Source organism: Rhinopithecus roxellana, chromosome 19 (assembly GCF_007565055.1).
Source record: "Rhinopithecus roxellana isolate Shanxi Qingling chromosome 19, ASM756505v1, whole genome shotgun sequence".
NCBI lineage: Eukaryota > Metazoa > Chordata > Mammalia > Primates > Cercopithecidae > Rhinopithecus > Rhinopithecus roxellana.
Genome location: NC_044567.1, coordinates 6,329,383 through 6,345,790, shown reverse-complemented (window position 1 = coordinate 6,345,790; position 16,408 = coordinate 6,329,383). Strand labels below are relative to the sequence as shown.

The 16,408-nt window shown below is 48.4% G+C and overlaps 1 long non-coding RNA gene across 1 annotated transcript in view; it reads right to left on the bottom strand.

Annotated features, from left to right (window-relative positions):
* Window positions 1-939: 939 nt before the first annotated feature.
* LOC104659926 overlaps window positions 940-16,408 on the bottom strand; it is a 38,293-nt gene continuing 22,824 nt past the window's right edge. The window contains exons 3-6 of the long non-coding RNA XR_004054982.1: window positions 15,142-15,269; window positions 13,355-13,437; window positions 5,744-5,852; window positions 940-1,155 (exon numbers count right to left, since the gene is read on the bottom strand). This is a non-coding gene — a long non-coding RNA (uncharacterized LOC104659926). The remainder of the gene's footprint in view (window positions 1,156-5,743; window positions 5,853-13,354; window positions 13,438-15,141; window positions 15,270-16,408) is intronic.

Sequence of the window (16,408 nt, the reverse complement as noted above, 5' to 3'; positions counted from 1 at the left end):
ACCCCAAAAGAACCTACAGGTACTCTTCATTGTGAACTGTGCCAGAACTAGTCTTTAAGAGGCATTCAAGAATGAGCTTTCTGTCTCTGGCAAGCAATCGCTTCTTTCCTTTGTTGCCTCTGCCAAGCTCTTATGTGCAGCGCCACTTCCCTCTTCCATGTCCTACCTTTCCGCTGCTCAAGGTTCTCTTCAACACTTACTTTCTTTAGGATTCCTCTCCTGTCTAGCTCCACCCCCACTGAAACCAAAACAGCACAGAATTGAAGAGGAGGCTTTCAGATCATCAGGAGCACCCCTGCCTTTGGGCAAGAAGGGTGAGGAGGTTTGCACGACGTCCCATGGGGTATAAGTAGCAAAGTCAGGGTTGGAATGTAGGTCCCCAAACTCTCCATCGAGTGCTGTTCCTATCCCATCTCTCAGCTTCAAATGCTCCAATATTTGGGGCACCCTGGCATATAAATCCTTCCTTTGCATCCACAGATGGGAGGCAGCATGTGTCCTGTCCATTCCCTTCATACACACAGTTTCATCCCCATCTAGACCGGAAAAGTGGGGAGACGGAGACAATGTCTTCTCTTTTGAAAGTCCCTTCGTGGGCTGGGCGCGGTGGCTTATGCCTGTAATCCCAGCACTTTGGGAGGTTGAGGCGGGCAAATCACCTGAGGTCAGGTGTTTGAGACCAGCCTAACATGTTGAAACCCCGTTTCTACTAAAAATACAAAAAATTAGCCAGGTGTGATGGTGCATGCCTGTAATACCAGCTAGTCGAGAGGCTAAGGCAGGAGAATCGCTTGAGCCAGGGAGGTGGAGGCTACAGTGAGCCCAGAGCGTACCACTGCACTCCAGTTTGGGCAACAAGACTGAAACTCTGTCTCAAAAAAAAAAAAAAAAAAAAATCCCTTCATCTTCATGCCAGCAAACTACAGCAATGCTTGCTGACACTGTGAAACTGTGCTGGGCTGAACTTCCCAGGGTTCTCACTCCAGAAGGCAGTTTAGTGGAACTAGTGCAGGTTCCAGAACTAGAAAGATGTGCGTTTGGGCCAGGCGCGATGGCTCATGCCTGCAATCTCAACATTTTGGGAGGCCAAAGCAGCAGGATCATTTGAAGTCAAGAGTTTGAGACCAGCCTGGGCAGCACAGCAAGACCTCATCTCTACAAAAAAAAATAAAAAATAAAAAATTAGCCAGGTGTGGTCATGCATACCTGTAGTCCCAGCTACTTGGAAGATTGACGTGGGAGGATTGCTTGAGCACAGGATTTTGAGTCTACAGTGAGCTATGATTGCAACAGTGCACTCCAGTCTGGGCAATAGTATTAAATCCTGTCAAAAAAAAAAAAAAAAGCCGGGCTTGGTGGCTTATGCCTGTAATATCAGCAGTTTGGGAAGGTGAGGCAGGTGTATCACCTGAGCCCACGAGTTCAAGACCAGCCTGGGCAACATAGTGAGACCCTGTCTCTACAAAAAAATTTTTAAAATAGCCAGGCATGGTGGCACACACCTGGGTCCCAGCTACTCAGGAGGTTGAGGTGGCAGGATTGCTTGAGCCTGGGAGGTCAAGGCTGCAGTGAACTGTGATTGCACCACTGCATTCCAGCCTGGGTGACAGAGAGACAGCCTGTGTCAAAAAAAAAAAAAAAAAAAAGGCCGGGCGCGGTGGCTCAAGTCTGTAATCCCAGCACTTTGGGAGGCCGAGACGGGCGGATCATGAGGTCAGGAGATCGAGACCATCCTGGCTAACATGGTGAAACCCCGTCTCTACTAAAAAAATACAAAAAACTAGCTGGGCGAGGTGGCGGGCACCTGTAGTCCCAGCTACTCAGGAGGCTGAGGCAGGAGAATGGCGTAAACCAGGGAGGCGGAGCTTGCAGTGAGCTGAGATCCGGCCACTGCACTCCAGCCTGGGCGACAGATCAAGACTCCGTCTCAAAAAAAAAAAAAAAAAAGTCTGGGTTTGTATTCTGACTCTGCCACTGAATAGCTTGGGAAACCTTGGGTAAATTACTTAAATACTTTAAACAGCCTTATTTTTTTCCTCAAGAAACTAAAGATATGAATATTCACATGGTAGCGTTATTGAAGAGTATATGAGGTGATTGATGTGAAGATGCTTTCAGCCAGAGCCATGATGCATTTATCAGTTTTACACGAGGACCTTAGGCACTGCTGTTGTTAGAAGGAAGGGTTCCGCCAGGCGTGGTGGCTCACACCTGTAATCCAAGCACTTCGGGAGGCCGAGGCAGGTGTATCACCTGAGGTCAGGAGTTCAAGACCGGCCTGACCAATATGGTGAAACCCGGTCTCTACCAAAAATACAAAAGTTAGCCAGGCGTGGTGGCATGCACCTATAGTCCCAGCTACTTGGGAGGCTGAGACAGGGAAATTGCTTGAACCTGGGAGGCGGAGGTTGCAGTGAGCCGTGATCTCACTACTGCACTCCAGCCTGGTCAACAGAGCGAGACTCCATCTAAAAAAAAAAAAAACAAGATGAAGAAGAAGAAGAAGAAAGAAGAAAGAAGAAGAAGAAAGGGTTCCATGGCCAGGCGCTATGGTTCATGCATGTAATCCCAGCACTTTGGGAGGCTGAGGCAGGTAAATCACTTGAGGTCAGGAGTTCAAGACCAGCCTGGCCAACATGGCGAAACCCTGTCTCTAAAAAAATAAATGCATAAAATAAATTTTTTTTTTTTTTGAGACGGAGTCTCGCTCTGTTGCCTAGGCTGGAGTGCAGTGGCCGGATCTCAGCTCACTGCAAGCTCCACCTCCTGGGTTCACGCCATTCTCCTGCCTCAGCCTCCCGAGTAGCTGGGACTACAGGCTCCCGCCACCTCGCCCGGCTAGTTTTTTGTATTTTTTTTAGTAGAGACGGGGTTTCACCATGTTAGCCAGGATGGTCTCGATCTCCTGACCTCGTGATCCGCCCGTCTCGGCCTCCCAAAGTGCTGGGATTACAGGCTTGAGCCACCGTGCCCGGCCCAATAAATTTTAAAAGAAGGAAGGGTTCCATGGCTGTGGAAGTTTGAAATCCACTCTCCTAGAAGCGTTCCTCAAAGATTCTTTTCATCTCTTAAGTCTCAGACTGAGCCAGGCAAGGCTGTGGCCCCTCTTCTCCACCAGATGGCAGCAACCTGCCTGCTACTAGCCGTGCCAGGCTGTGTCAACCAGCACAAGATGTTCAGAAAAATATCCCAGGGAAAGACTAGGAAAATGTTAGCGCCGGTACTGAAGACAAGTAAACAGGTCGAAGTGACCCTCTGCAGACGACTTCCTGATACAGAACCCCCTGGGCATCTGTGGCTGTAAATATACCAACTGTCCTGCTCCAGCCACCAGCCAAACTGGTGCTACCCATCTCTCTGCCAGGTGGGAGACCTGGCAGACCACCCAGTTCTGCTTTAACTCCTTCTTAAACCAAGAAGGCTCTCAGGGTGCTGGATACACAGCCTTCAGTAGCCTAAGGTGAGTTTGGGCAGCTTACCCAGTTGTTAATGAATTAATATGGCACAGAGCGGGGCCTGGCGCAGTGGCTCAGGCCTGTAATCACTTTGGGAGGCCGAGGTGGGCGGATCTCTTGAGGTCTGGAGTTTGAGACCAGCCTGGCCAAAATGGTGAAACCTTGTCTCTCCTAGAGATACAAAAATTAGCCAGGCGTGGTGGTGGGCGCCTGTAATCCCAGCTATGCAGGAGGCTGAAGCAGAAGAATCACTTGATTTGCCTGGGAGGCGGAGGTTGCAGTGAGCTGAGATCGTACCACGGAACTCCAACCTGGGTGACGGAGCGAAACGACATCTCAAAAAAAAAAAAAAAAAAAGACACAGAGGGGACATCAGATTCTCTTTCAGAGACCCCAGGAGTTGCCTTCCAATTTCCCAAAACACTCATGAGGAAGGGCAACATTAAATCTGATAGGCTAAGTACTTGAGGAGGCTTGACCTTCTATCTTGTGGGTCCTTTTATCAAAGAACAGACCTGAAAAAGGACAAGTGCTGTGTACACAGTTGCTCCATTCACTCATCCAACAGGTATTATTGAGTACCTACTGTGTGCAGTCCTAGGCTACATGCTTCAGGGGATTCAAAGGTGAATTTGATTCAGGTCTTTCTTAAAGAGGTTAATATAATTTAGTCCAAATGACAGGTGATTGGGTCGTGGGTATTGAAGTGTTGTATATGGAGTTTTTGTTTCTTTTTCTTCCTCCAGATTTCTGTTCCTTACTGTTTGGCTCAGGCCAAAAATTAAATGATGAGCCCATGAAATGGGGAAGAAAGAGGGAAAGGAAGTGGTTGGAAGGAAGCCAGAGGAGGTTCAAACGTTTGCCACAGGACTCCAAGAAGTTGGCAGAGGACAAGCGAGCCCGGAAGGCTGAGCCCAGGAGCGTTCTTGGCTTTGCCCAGGAAATAATTCAAGGGTGAGCTGGTGGTGTTAGGCAGCAACTTTTATTGAAGTGGCAGTGTCCAGCAGCAGCAAAGGTACCACTGTTTGCAGAACAGGACTTTCCCATAGGCAGTGTGTCCAGAGTAGCAGCTCAGAGTCAGGGCTACAGTCATAGTCATACCCACTCTTAATTATATGCAAGTTAAGGGGCAGATTCTGTAGACATTTTTAGAAAAGGGGTAGTTTTCCAGGTTATCAGGGCGGTAACTTCCAGGTGTTGCCATGGCATCAGTAAATTGACATGGCATGCTAGTGGGCATGTCTTATGGGGAGGTGTTTTCACCCTGTCCCTTTTTTAGCTAGTCCTCAATTAGGCCCAGTGTCTGAGCTCCACCTCTGGAGTCAAGTCCTACCACCTGAGCTGAGTCCTGCCTCCTACCTCAAAGTGAGGTGTAGAATCAGGGACACTGTTATTGGTGTGTACAGATCTTAAAGCAAAGCATTTCTTCCATCATCTCCCATTGATTTTCCTGGAGAATTAGCGATCCTAGCTCTGACCTGTATGATCTTACAAATACAGACTGCCTGATTCTTTAACTTTTCTTAAAAATAATACTTATTGGTTTAATACATATTGTTTTAAAAGATACAGACCGGGCCGGGTGCTGTGGCTCACACCTGTAATCCCAGCACTTTGGGAGGCCAAGGCAGGTGGATCACCTGAGGTCAGGAGTTCGAGACCAGCCTGACCAACATGGTAAAACCCCGTCTCTACTAAAAGTACAAAAAATTAGCCAGGTGTGGTGATGGGCGCCTGTAATCCCAGCTATTCGAGAGTCTGGGGCAGGAGAATCGCTTGAACCTGGGAGGCAGAGGTTGCAGTGAGCTGAAATTGCGCTCCAGCCTGGGTGACAAGAGTGAGACTCTGTCTCAAAAAAAGAAAAAAAAAAAAGATACAGACCATGGCTGGGCGTGGTGGCTCACACCTTGTAATCCCAGCATTTTGGGAAGCCGAGGCAGGTGGATCAAGAGATCAAGAGATGGAGACCATCCTGGCCAACATGGTGAAACCCTGTCTCTATTAAAAATATAAAAATTAGCCGGGCACGGTGGCACGCACCTGTAGTCCCAGCTACTTGGGAGGCTGAGGCAGGAGAATCACTTGAACCTGGGAGATGGAGGTTGCAGTGAGCCAGGATCGTGCCACTGCACTCCAGCCTGGTGACAGAGTGAGACTCCATCTCAAAAAAAAAAAAAAGGCCAGGTGCGGTGGTTCACACCTGTAATCCCAGCACTTTGGGAGGCCATCTTAAATAGATAAATAAATAAATAAATAAATAAATAAATAAATAAATAAAAGATACAGACCTTGAGGTCTCCCCTCTCGACTTTGGAGACGCCGTCCCTCTGTCTCTGTACAGGGGAGCTTCTTCCTTCTTTCTTCTCCCTTCTTTCTTGCCTATTAAACTCTCCAATCCTTAAAAAAAAAATAAATAAATAAATAAATAAAAGAAAAGAAAAGAAAAAGAGAAAAAGATACAGACCTTGCCAGGTGCAGTGACTCACGCTTATAAATCCCAGCACTTTGGGAGGCTGAGATGGGCAGATCATCTGAGGTCAGGAGTTTGAGACCAGCCTGGCCAAGATGGTAAAACTCCATCTCTACTAAAAATACAAAAATTAGCTGGGTGTGGGGGCGGGCCCTTGTAATCCCAGTTATTCTGAAGGCTGAGGCACGAGAATTGCTTGAACCCAGGAGGCAGAGGTTGTGGTGAGCTGAGATCACACCACTGCACTCCAGCCTGGGTGACAGAGTGAAACACCATCTCAAAAAACAAACAAAAAAAAGATACAGACCTAGACTGGGCACAATGGCTTACACCTGTAATCCCAGCACATTGGGAGGCCAAGGCAGGCAGATCATCTGAGGTCAGGGGTTTGAGACCAGCCTGGCCAACATGGTGAAACCCCATCTCTACTAAAAATACAAAAATCAGGGCTGGGCGTGGTCACTCACGCCTGTAATCCCAGCACTTTGGGAGGCCGAGGTGGGTAGATCACAAGGTCGAGAGATCAAGACCATCCTGGCTAACACGGTGAAAACCCGCCTCTACTAAAAATACAAAAAATTAGCTGGGCATGGTGGCAGGTGCCTGTAGTCCCAGCTACTCAGGAGGCTGAGGCAAGAGAATCGCTTGAACCCAGGAGACAGAGGTTGCAGTGAGCCTAAATTACACCACTGCACTCTAGCCTGGGCAGTAGAGTAAGACTCTGTCTCAGAAAAAAAAAAAAAAAAAAAAAAAGATACAGACCAGTCTGGGCAACATAGTGAGGCCTTCATCTCTACAAAAAAATTAAAAATTAGCTGGTCATGGTGGCACATGCCTGTAGTACCAGCTGCTTGGGAGGCTGAGGTGGGAGGATCGCTTGAGCCCAGCAGGTTGAGGCTGCAGTAGACCAGGATCACGCCACTGCACTCTAACCTGGGGGACAGAGCAAGACCCTGTCGAAAAAAAAAAAAAAAAATACGAAGTGTAAAGAATAAAACAGAATGAACCGTAATTTCATTGTCCACAGGTAATATTTTCTAAATATATATACCTCACTATGCACTGTGAGAAAGATAAATAATGAAAAGAGAAAGCCCTCCCACCCATTTTCTCTCAAAATATTTCTAAAATAACCAGTTAGGTTGTTTAAATTTCCTTCCAGAAAAAAAAAAAAGTCATGCATTCAGCAGCACATATATCTCTAAGCCTGTATATACTTATCCTCTGCTATTGTAATTATTTGCACAAAAGATCACACTGTACGTACTGTTCTGCACCTTGTTTTCATTTATGGAAGTATCTTGGACATCTTGCCCTGTAGCACAGACTAATCCACCTCATTCTTTTAAATGGCTACATTGTTTTCCCTCCTGTGGCTCTGTGATATTGTGTTGTCACCAGTCAGCTTTTGCTGTTTCTAACAAAACTGCAATGCATGCTGCCTGGTTCTTAAAAGGCCCAGCTATTTCTGCACACGATTTTCCCACAGGCCCTACAGTTGTGCCCAGGGTCCTAGGAAATAACGTTTGGGGTGAGGCGGAAGGCAACGCTTGGGCCCCCGGAGCTGCCCAGTGGCTTCATATTACGAACATGTGGCTTTGACCTCTTTGGGGAAGTTGTCACTCCTCTACCTCCTGTTCGTGACAATCTGGCATGGCTGTTAGCAGGCTGGCCCTCAGGACCATGGGCTGCCCTGGGATGGAGTCCTTGCATCTCCCAGCTGGGTGAGGGCTTGCTGGGTCGGCAGATGGGCTCCCTGGGGCTCTTGGCTCAGGCTGGGGTTGCTCTGCTTGGTTGGTATTCACGGCTGCACGGTGCTGCTCTGAGAGTCATAAATAAACAGGAAGCCAGTCCACTTCCTCCTTGCTGGGGTTGGTCCCCAGTCCTTATCAGCCAGTTAGCCCAGAGGGGAAGGAGCAGCCCAGGATTCAGAAGGCTGCTTCCTGGTAGAGGTGCTGGGGGATTCTGGCCTCACTGCCAGGATAGGCTCCCCATCTCCGTGCACCTATCTACCCAGCACAATAGCCTTACTGACAATCACAGTTAGGCTCGAATTCTCCCCTTTGGGAAGATTTTTCTGATAAACCCTGCACTCTTATTTCTTTTGTTCTGAGGTCAAGTTCTTTTGAACTTGTAGGAAGCAGCCCTCTAGGTGTTTGTGTGTGTTTTCTCTCTGAAGGCAGCACTGACACATTTTCTTCTGCTTCTTCCCAGTCCCTGCCCAGCATGACTCTATTCATGGGGGATGCTCCACAGAGGTTTGAAGACTGAATGACCAATTATAAAAGCGGTGCCAGACAGGGCTGCAGCCTCATCTCACCATGGGGCTGGAAAGCATTGCTTCTTGGGACCATGGGGCAGCTGAACAGGAGGGAGTGGTGAGGACAGTTACCAGAGTGTGAAGCTGAGGTGTGGCTGGGTGAGGCTGGCGATGAGAGCTGCAGATATTCTGTCTAGTCAACAAGTCCTGAAAGCCACTAGACCACATGGAAAATCAGTTCCCTAATTAAAGAGTCACTATATACATTATACTGGGGGTGCCCATTTTAAAGGAATTAGAATTTTTAAAAATACAGTCAAATATAAACACAATGCGGAACATATTTAATCTTTTGCAGTGAGACTCAAAGCCTCAAAGCACACATCGGGATACCACTGTGCCTCAGGCAATCATTATGACTATCAATTACTTTACAGAACATTAAACTTAGGCCTGCCAGCCTGGAGCGAGTGAGTCACTGTCAGTTGCTTTTTTTTTTGAGATGGAGTCTTGCTCTATTGCCAGGCTGGAAAACAGTAGCATGATCTTGGCTCACTGCAACCTCTGCCTCCCAAGCTCAAGCGATTCTCCTGCCTCAGCCTCCCAAGTAGCTGGGATTACAGGTATGCGCCACCATGCCCAGCTAATTTTTGTATTTTTAGTAGAGATGGGGTTTCACCATGCTGGCCAGCCTGGTCTCGAACTCCTGACCTCAAGTGAGCCACCCACCTCGGCCTCCCAAAGTTCTGGGATTACAGGCATGAGCCACTGCGCCCGGCTTATCAGTTGCTTTTTTAAAAATCTCTGCTATCACCCTGTTCAGTGGTCACCATTTTCTGTTTTTAAGAAAGCTGGTGCAGAAACCAAACTAAAAAACACCACAACCAAACCCTAAATGCCCAATTATCCCCACTTTGCAGCTGTACAGACTTCAAATAAAAGTGTCTGTATTAAGCACCTGGAGTGCAGAGAAGCAGGAGATACATGAGGGTTGGAGACCCGCAGGGGAGGACGGAGTGGAGAGTGATGGGTGGGCCTGGCTGGGGGCTTCGGTAGGAGGACATTGCAGCAGAGACCTTCAGGAATGTGCAAGAGGGGCCAGGGATTGAGGGCAGAGCCCTCTGAGCTGCATCTCAAGGCTGATGCCGACTGAAAGAGAAGCTCTGGAGGCCCCTAATCCCTCAGAAAGGCATCCATGTTTATAATGTGGATCACGAAAGTGGATTGAGGGATGATCCTGGTGGCTGTTCCAGGGACGTGTGAAATTCAAGGGTTTTTGTGTTGTTTTGTTTTGAGACAAGGTCTTCTCTGTCACCCAGACTGAAATGCAGTGGCTCAAGCATGCCAGCTTTTTTTTTTTTTTTTTTTTTTTGTAGAGATGGGTGTCTCACTGTGTTGCCCAGGCTGTTCTCCAACTCCTGGGCTCAAGCAATCCTGCTACCTCAGCCTCCCAAGTGCTGGAATTACAGGTTGAGCCACTGCACCTGGCCTCAAAGTGTGTCTTCATCTTCACCTAGCGGCAGCATCCTGGGAGTAGGAGTGGGCATAGGGGTGGTGGTAGGGGTGGAGAGGAGGGTGGGAAGTTTAGCTCCTTCCATGCCCTGCACAGTTTCCAAAGTTTCAACCCAGGGCCAGTTTAGGGTTATACTCCAGAAATAGAGGAGGGGGAGCTCCATAGCTCCACAAAGATGGATAGAGTCAGTACAAACACTGGGCCTAGAGTGACGGATGCAGACTATAGCCTCTGAGGCTGGCAAAACACTCCTGGCCCTTCCAGCACACTGGCACCCCTGCCCAGCCCAGTCCCAATCAGACGAGAAGAGATAAGTGGAAACCTCAGGTTAAAAATACCCAGTCTTGTAAAGAGAAATAAGAACAGGAAGGAAGTGTGGGGAGGCAAGGCGGAATAGAGAAAAGGCCCCAGAGAAGGAGAAGATGTTCTGAGTGGCCAGAAGCTGATCAGGTGAAGCAGGTGTGGACACCCTCCAGGTGCCTGCCTGGTTGGTAGGCATAGCATGGGGTCGAGATGGGCTTTGCCTTCCTGGGCATAGTTCAGGCAGATCCTCCCAGAGAAATGGTTTTGACTCACTAATACCAGGATTCGGATCCCTTCAAACAGTCTCAGACCAGGAGATGAGTAGATGAGCAGAGGGCCTCCTCCAAGAATGGCGGGCCATTCGTGACAGGAGGGGAGCCTGTCATATCTGTCACTGTTTCTGAGGGGGAAGGGGCCAGCTAAGCCAACAGACCCTCAGCATTGCACAGGGTGGAAAGAGCGTTTAGCTGGCCTTCGGAACAGTAGCCACTCTTTCTTGTCAGAGGAAGTGGGGACAGTGAGAAGGCTGAGTGAGGCGGCACAGCGTTGTCTGTATGCCACAGAGGCTAATACTAGGGCTCTGGATCTAGGATGGCTATGTTCGACTCCTGAGACTGTCACCTACTAGCAGTATGACCTGGGACTAACATGTAATCTTGCTGTGTTTCCGTTTCCTCATCTGTAAAATGGGACTAACAATAGGTGACCTCATGGCACTGTAGTGAGGGTAAGTGAGCTAATACACCCACAGCTGCTAGAACAGTATCTGGGCCCTAGTAATTGCTTTTTAAGCATTAGCTATTGGGGTTGGGGTAGAGGGCAGTGCAGCAGTGGATAGAAAAGACGTACCTAACACCTCATACCAGTGGAACAGTCCTTCACAGAGAGGCTGACTCCACAGCAGGCCAGGAGAAGGCTGGGGACAGGAGGCTGTAGAGCTCAATAGAATACAGGCCCGAGTGCTCAGGAACCAATATCTTATGGAGGATACAAACAACTAAGCAACCACATTTGAGCATAACACTAGAGAGTTTCATACAAGTGCCAGGGTGCCGAGACACAAAGCAACTTTGTCTGCCTTTAGTGTTTGGAAGAGGCCAGGCAAGCTGGTCTTGGAGGTTAAGCAGGCTAAGAAGAAGGGACATGAAAAGATAGTTTAAGAAACAGGGAACACAGTGTACAAGGCGGCAGCTCCTGGGTGGTTGGCCGGGGCTTGGAAGTGAGTGGTGTGGCTAGGGGTGACCAGTTTAGAGTGGCCAGCAGGGACTGGTCTTGCAACGCTCTGCCAAAAGTTTGCACTTTACCCTGTGGCAGGAGGCAAACGGAGAGACTAGGAAGTGGGGAAATCAATCAGATTTGTGCACTTGAAAGATTTCCTGGCCAGGCATGATGGCTTATGCCTGTAATCCCAGCACTTTGGGAGGCCAAGGTGGGTGGATTGCTTGAGGTCAGGAGTTTGAGACCAGCCTGACCAGGATGGCAAAACCGCATCTCTACTAAAAATACAAAAATTAGATGGATGTGGTGGCGGGTGCCTGCAATCCCAGCTACTTGGGAGGCTGAGGCAGGAGAATCACTTGAACCCAGGAGGCGGAGGTTGCAGTGAGCCGAGAGCATGCCATTGCACTCCAGCCTTGGTGACAGAGTGAGACTCCATCTCAAAAAAAAAAAAAGAGAGAGAGAGAGAAAGATTTATGTAGCAGAAGCGTGGAGGGTAAATAAGAGGGGAAGAGAGCAGTGGCAGGGAGGTCCACTGGTTAAATGGTCCCAGTAGTGGTCAGGGCAAGAGACAATGAGGGAGGGGTCTTAGAGAACAGAGTGGAAGACTCTTAGAAAACGGATTTATCTGGAAGTATGACAAAGAGCAAGGGGTGGAGATCGGCAACTGGACATTTAGTGATGTCCTTAATGGAGATCGGGAATACAGAGAGGGGAGTGGGGGTCTCACTCCCATCACTCAGACTGGAATTCTGTGGCACAATCTTGGCTCACTTCAGCCTCAACTTCTTGAGCTCAGGTGATCCTCTCACCTCAGCCTTCTGAGAATCTGGGACTACAGGCACAGACCACCACACCCACCTAATTTTTGTATGTTTAATAGAGACAGGGTTTCGCCATGTTGCCCAGGCGGGTCTCAAACTCCTGGGCTCAAGAGATCCACCCACCTCAGTCTCCCAAAGTGCTGGGATTACAGGCACAAGCCACCGTTCCTGGCCTACAAAGGAGGTTTTAGAAAGGTAAGCTTGAGGTGGCTGAGACACCAGGAGGGCACAGAAGAGGACAGAAATGGTGGCTGCCACCGTGAGAAGGAGGTCCAGCAGGAGATGCCCTTCACACTGAGTAGGGCAAGCTTTACCATGATGCAAATATATGGATGGACACTGAGTCGTGGGCAGAGTGTAGCATGTGGGGTCTCCCGCAGGAGGTGTGGGAAGTGTATTGCAGTGGCTGAGAGGGCTCTCTCGCTCCAGTTCATGGCCAGAAAATCGCAAAGGATCACAGCTTACATTGCCTGGTTAAATTACATAATGGAGTATATGATCTAACATGAACTAAATTAGCCTTTACAGAATGAACAAGGGGTTTTAACAGATTCCAGCAAAAACCCTGCAGATTAAAGATCATCCTAATTTAGCAAGCACAGGCACACAAGAAAATGGAAAAGCTGGCCCTGCTCCTCATAGGAACTCTGCCAGCCGTGTTATGAGGCTAAAAACAGTGACTGTCTAATCAGGGCTAACAGGAAGATGGCCAAAAGATTTTTTTATTTTTTTTATTTTTATGGGTATATAATAGTTGTACATATGTATGGGGTATGTGTGATATTGTAACACAAGCATACAATGTGTAATGATCAAATCTGGGTAACTGGGATAGCCAGCACCTCAAACATTGATCATTTCTTTGTGTTGGGAACATTCCAAATATTCTCTTCTAGCTGTTTTGAAATATACAATAAATGATTGTTAACTATAGTTGCCCTATTGTGTTATCCAACACTAGAACTTATTTCTTCTTTTTTGTAATTTGTAATTATCAAGGTGACTATTTGAAATGTGGACTTTCACATCTACCATTGTTAAAAAACAAACCTCACTCCAAATATATATTGTATTTTGAGGTCCTAATGAGAGTAGGTTGTGTGTACAATGTGTACATAATTTAACATATATTAAGGGTGCATGCTCAAATGTTATGACTATGAAATGTAACACCTCAGTTTGGGGGTTTTCATCTCACACAGAACTTGATTTGGGCAAAAATTCTTAAGTCATGGGTTTTGGGTCCTGAGGAATGAACTGGTTTCCTGCTTATCAGTTCCCCACATCTGAAATCCTATGTATTGCACTTACCTCTAAGAACAAAGGATGCTTGTATTCCAGAGCGTGGCTGCAATGGTTCATTTGTCCTTCATTACCTTGGTCCTCTCTTCCTTCTGGAGATGAGGGAAAGATTAGCTGACCTCCCTAGAGAAAAGCCTTATGTAAACACAAAGTGTTGCTGAAGTTATTGTTATGATTTTCAACAACACTAAGAGGCAGCAATGGAGTATGGTGCTCCAAGGAGTTCTAATCAGGATCCAGGAGTGCAGCAGTTCTAACCTCTTAACACCATGTGAATCCAGGGGTCCTTCTGGCATATAAGTCCTATGGGGCCTGGAGGTTGCTGAGGCTTAGAAAAAATGACCCATGTGCAACACTTGCAGGGAATTAAAATAAAATAAAATAAAAAATAGAAAAGATGAAGCCCCCAAAGGGTGAGATTATCATTCTCTAAGAAGGGAAGAGCCCACCTCCTACTAGACAGAGTCTGAGACGGAACTGGACCAGTTACTAGTCAAGGAAAGGGTTCTTAGTGTCAGCCCAGGAGCCAAAGCCAGAGAGCTGATGTCTTCATGGAGACTTGGGTACCTGCATTCTACCTACAGAGGAGGCCGGGGTGGGGGTAAGGGGCCTTCCTGGTCTTTGTACTCTATTTCTCTCTCAAGGCAATAATACACACTCATAAAATGTTATATTAAATAAACATTTTGGAGCTAGGGAGATAGGGTCTCGCTCTGTCACCCAGGCTGGAGTGCAGTGGTATGATCTTGGCTCACTACAACCTTTGCCTCCCCAGCTCAGTTGATCCTCCCACCTCAGCCTCCTGAGTAGCTGGGACAACAGGCATGTGCAACCATGCCCAGCTAATTTTATTTTTTGTAGAGATAGAGTCCCACTATGTTGCCCAAGCTGGTCTGAAACTCCTGGGCTCAAGCAATCCTCCTGCCTCAGCCTCCCAAAATGCTGGGATTACAGGTGTGAGCCATCACACCTGGCCTAAAATAATTATTTTTATTTTTTGAAGCACAATTGTGGGACAATTTAATAGAGTGGAGATGATGATTCTCCACAATGCAAGTCCAGAACTTATGTATTGATCCCATGCCCTGTGTGCAAGGTGCTGTACTATCCACCATGGAGATACAGAGACGAACGAAACATCAGGATGCTGATGATTAAGATACGCACACGCCCACAGCACAATGTGAGTACTGGGGCTTGAAATGGTCTGAGGAAAAGGAAGCCAGGTTCCAAGGTGGATGAGGGTCAGGCATAATCATGGAGGAGATGACCTTTGGCCTGGGCGCTGAAGGCTAGGAGGGTCTTGCCGGGTAGAGGTAGAGGTGGAAGGAATGACATTCCCAAAGAAGGAGCAAAATCCCCAAATGGAAAAGCATGGGATGTGCATGACCAACGGTGAGTACTTCCTTCCAGCTGGCATCTCAAAGGTAAAGGAGAAGAGTGAATTTGGAAAGGTGTCTTAGAACCAGATTTCAAATGGCCACGTGCTAGACCACTAGATCCAGAGTTTATCTTCACTGAGCCATGGGGATCCTTGAAAAGCTTTTGGGCAGGAGAGGCAGTGAACCCAAAAAAGTTAAAAAATGAAACCGAACCTGTCCAGGGACCTATGATGAATTAGTTTAAGGCCCAGACTGGACTTGAATCCAGATTTGGATTGACACAAGCAAGGCGCCTGGCCCTCACATTGACCAGACACAGATGGGTCTATGGGAAAGTGCTCCAGGCCAGGGGTGGGCAGACTGCTTCTCCCAGAAGCCCTGGATCACGAGTTCCCAAGTAGCTGGGTGTCTTACCCTGCTGCTGGCTTAGGTCTTGGAGCTGAATCTTCCCATGGAACCTGGGTGGTGGACGAGCCGGTGGCTGGACTGCAGTTCTTGGGAACCCAGATGGGTTGGGCTGGGAATGGCAGAGTGTAGGATCACTGCAATAAAATAAAGGGAGAGGAGTCCTTGCGATGTCCTGGGGTGTGAGGCACACAGGGTGTGGGGCCTTGCATTCCTGGATGGTTGAGACGCCGCAGCTGATTATTATCATTATTATTCCTGTTTTGGCTTCTCCGAGCTTTCATCCTGCAGGACCCTGCCTTGTTAGGCCAGCATCACCAACTAGCAAGAGGCGGGGCGGGGCAAGCGTCTCCTGGCTGCAAGAGAACACAGCATGACTATGGGTTTCTCTCCCAGGGCTGAGCTCCTTCCTAACCCTGGAATAATTTCTCGAGGGGAAACTGAGGCACAGAGGCAGGGAATGATTTGACCACGTTTCTGTAGCAGAGATTTCTTCTCTGCCCCATCACCTCCCACTCACTAGGCCATCCCTGTCCTCCCTCCATTGGGGCAGATCTCACTGGCCTGGAGGGGAGCCAAAGAAGGTGTGGATTCTAGAAGAGAGAACTGGGCTGCAGCCAGGACAGCAGAACTGGTACCCTCTGTGCCAGACGCTGCGGGCACCGTGAGGTCAGGCTCCTGGTTTCGCGTCTCTCTGGAAGGTTCTGCCATATGGGTGGATCTTCCCCAATCCCCTGAGGGAAGGCAACACTGCAGACGTGCAAAATGCCCAGCTCCCTCCCGTCAGGGGCCAGATTCAGCATCCTGGGATAGGAAAAGCCTGGATCTCTGGATCTCATAAAGATGGGCCAGGCCCAGGGGCAGAGGGCCAGACAATGGCTCAGAGACAGGGAAAGCTGTGTATGTGTGTGCTGTGTGCACATTTGCTAATGCCAGGCTTCCAGTGGTGGCATGTCCTTGCCTGCTGAGATGAGATGAAAGGGAAAGAGACTAGAAGGGAATGTGAGTGACACTCTGAGGAGTAGGTGCAAGTAAGTGGAATATTCTACAAAACCCTGGGTCCTGCCAGACAGTGGGTACCCCGAGGAGGATGGAGTTACAAGCTGCAGGTGGAGACCCAGTTTCCTTCCTCAGTACCTGCTGTCCATGTGGACAGTAGCAACCTTTGGGGACATCTTCTGGCTTCAAGGAGAGGTGGGACAACACAGAAGGGTAGACTGAGGAAGTTGGAGGAGAAAGGACGATAAACACTGCTTCAGTGGTCTCCCCAAGCTCT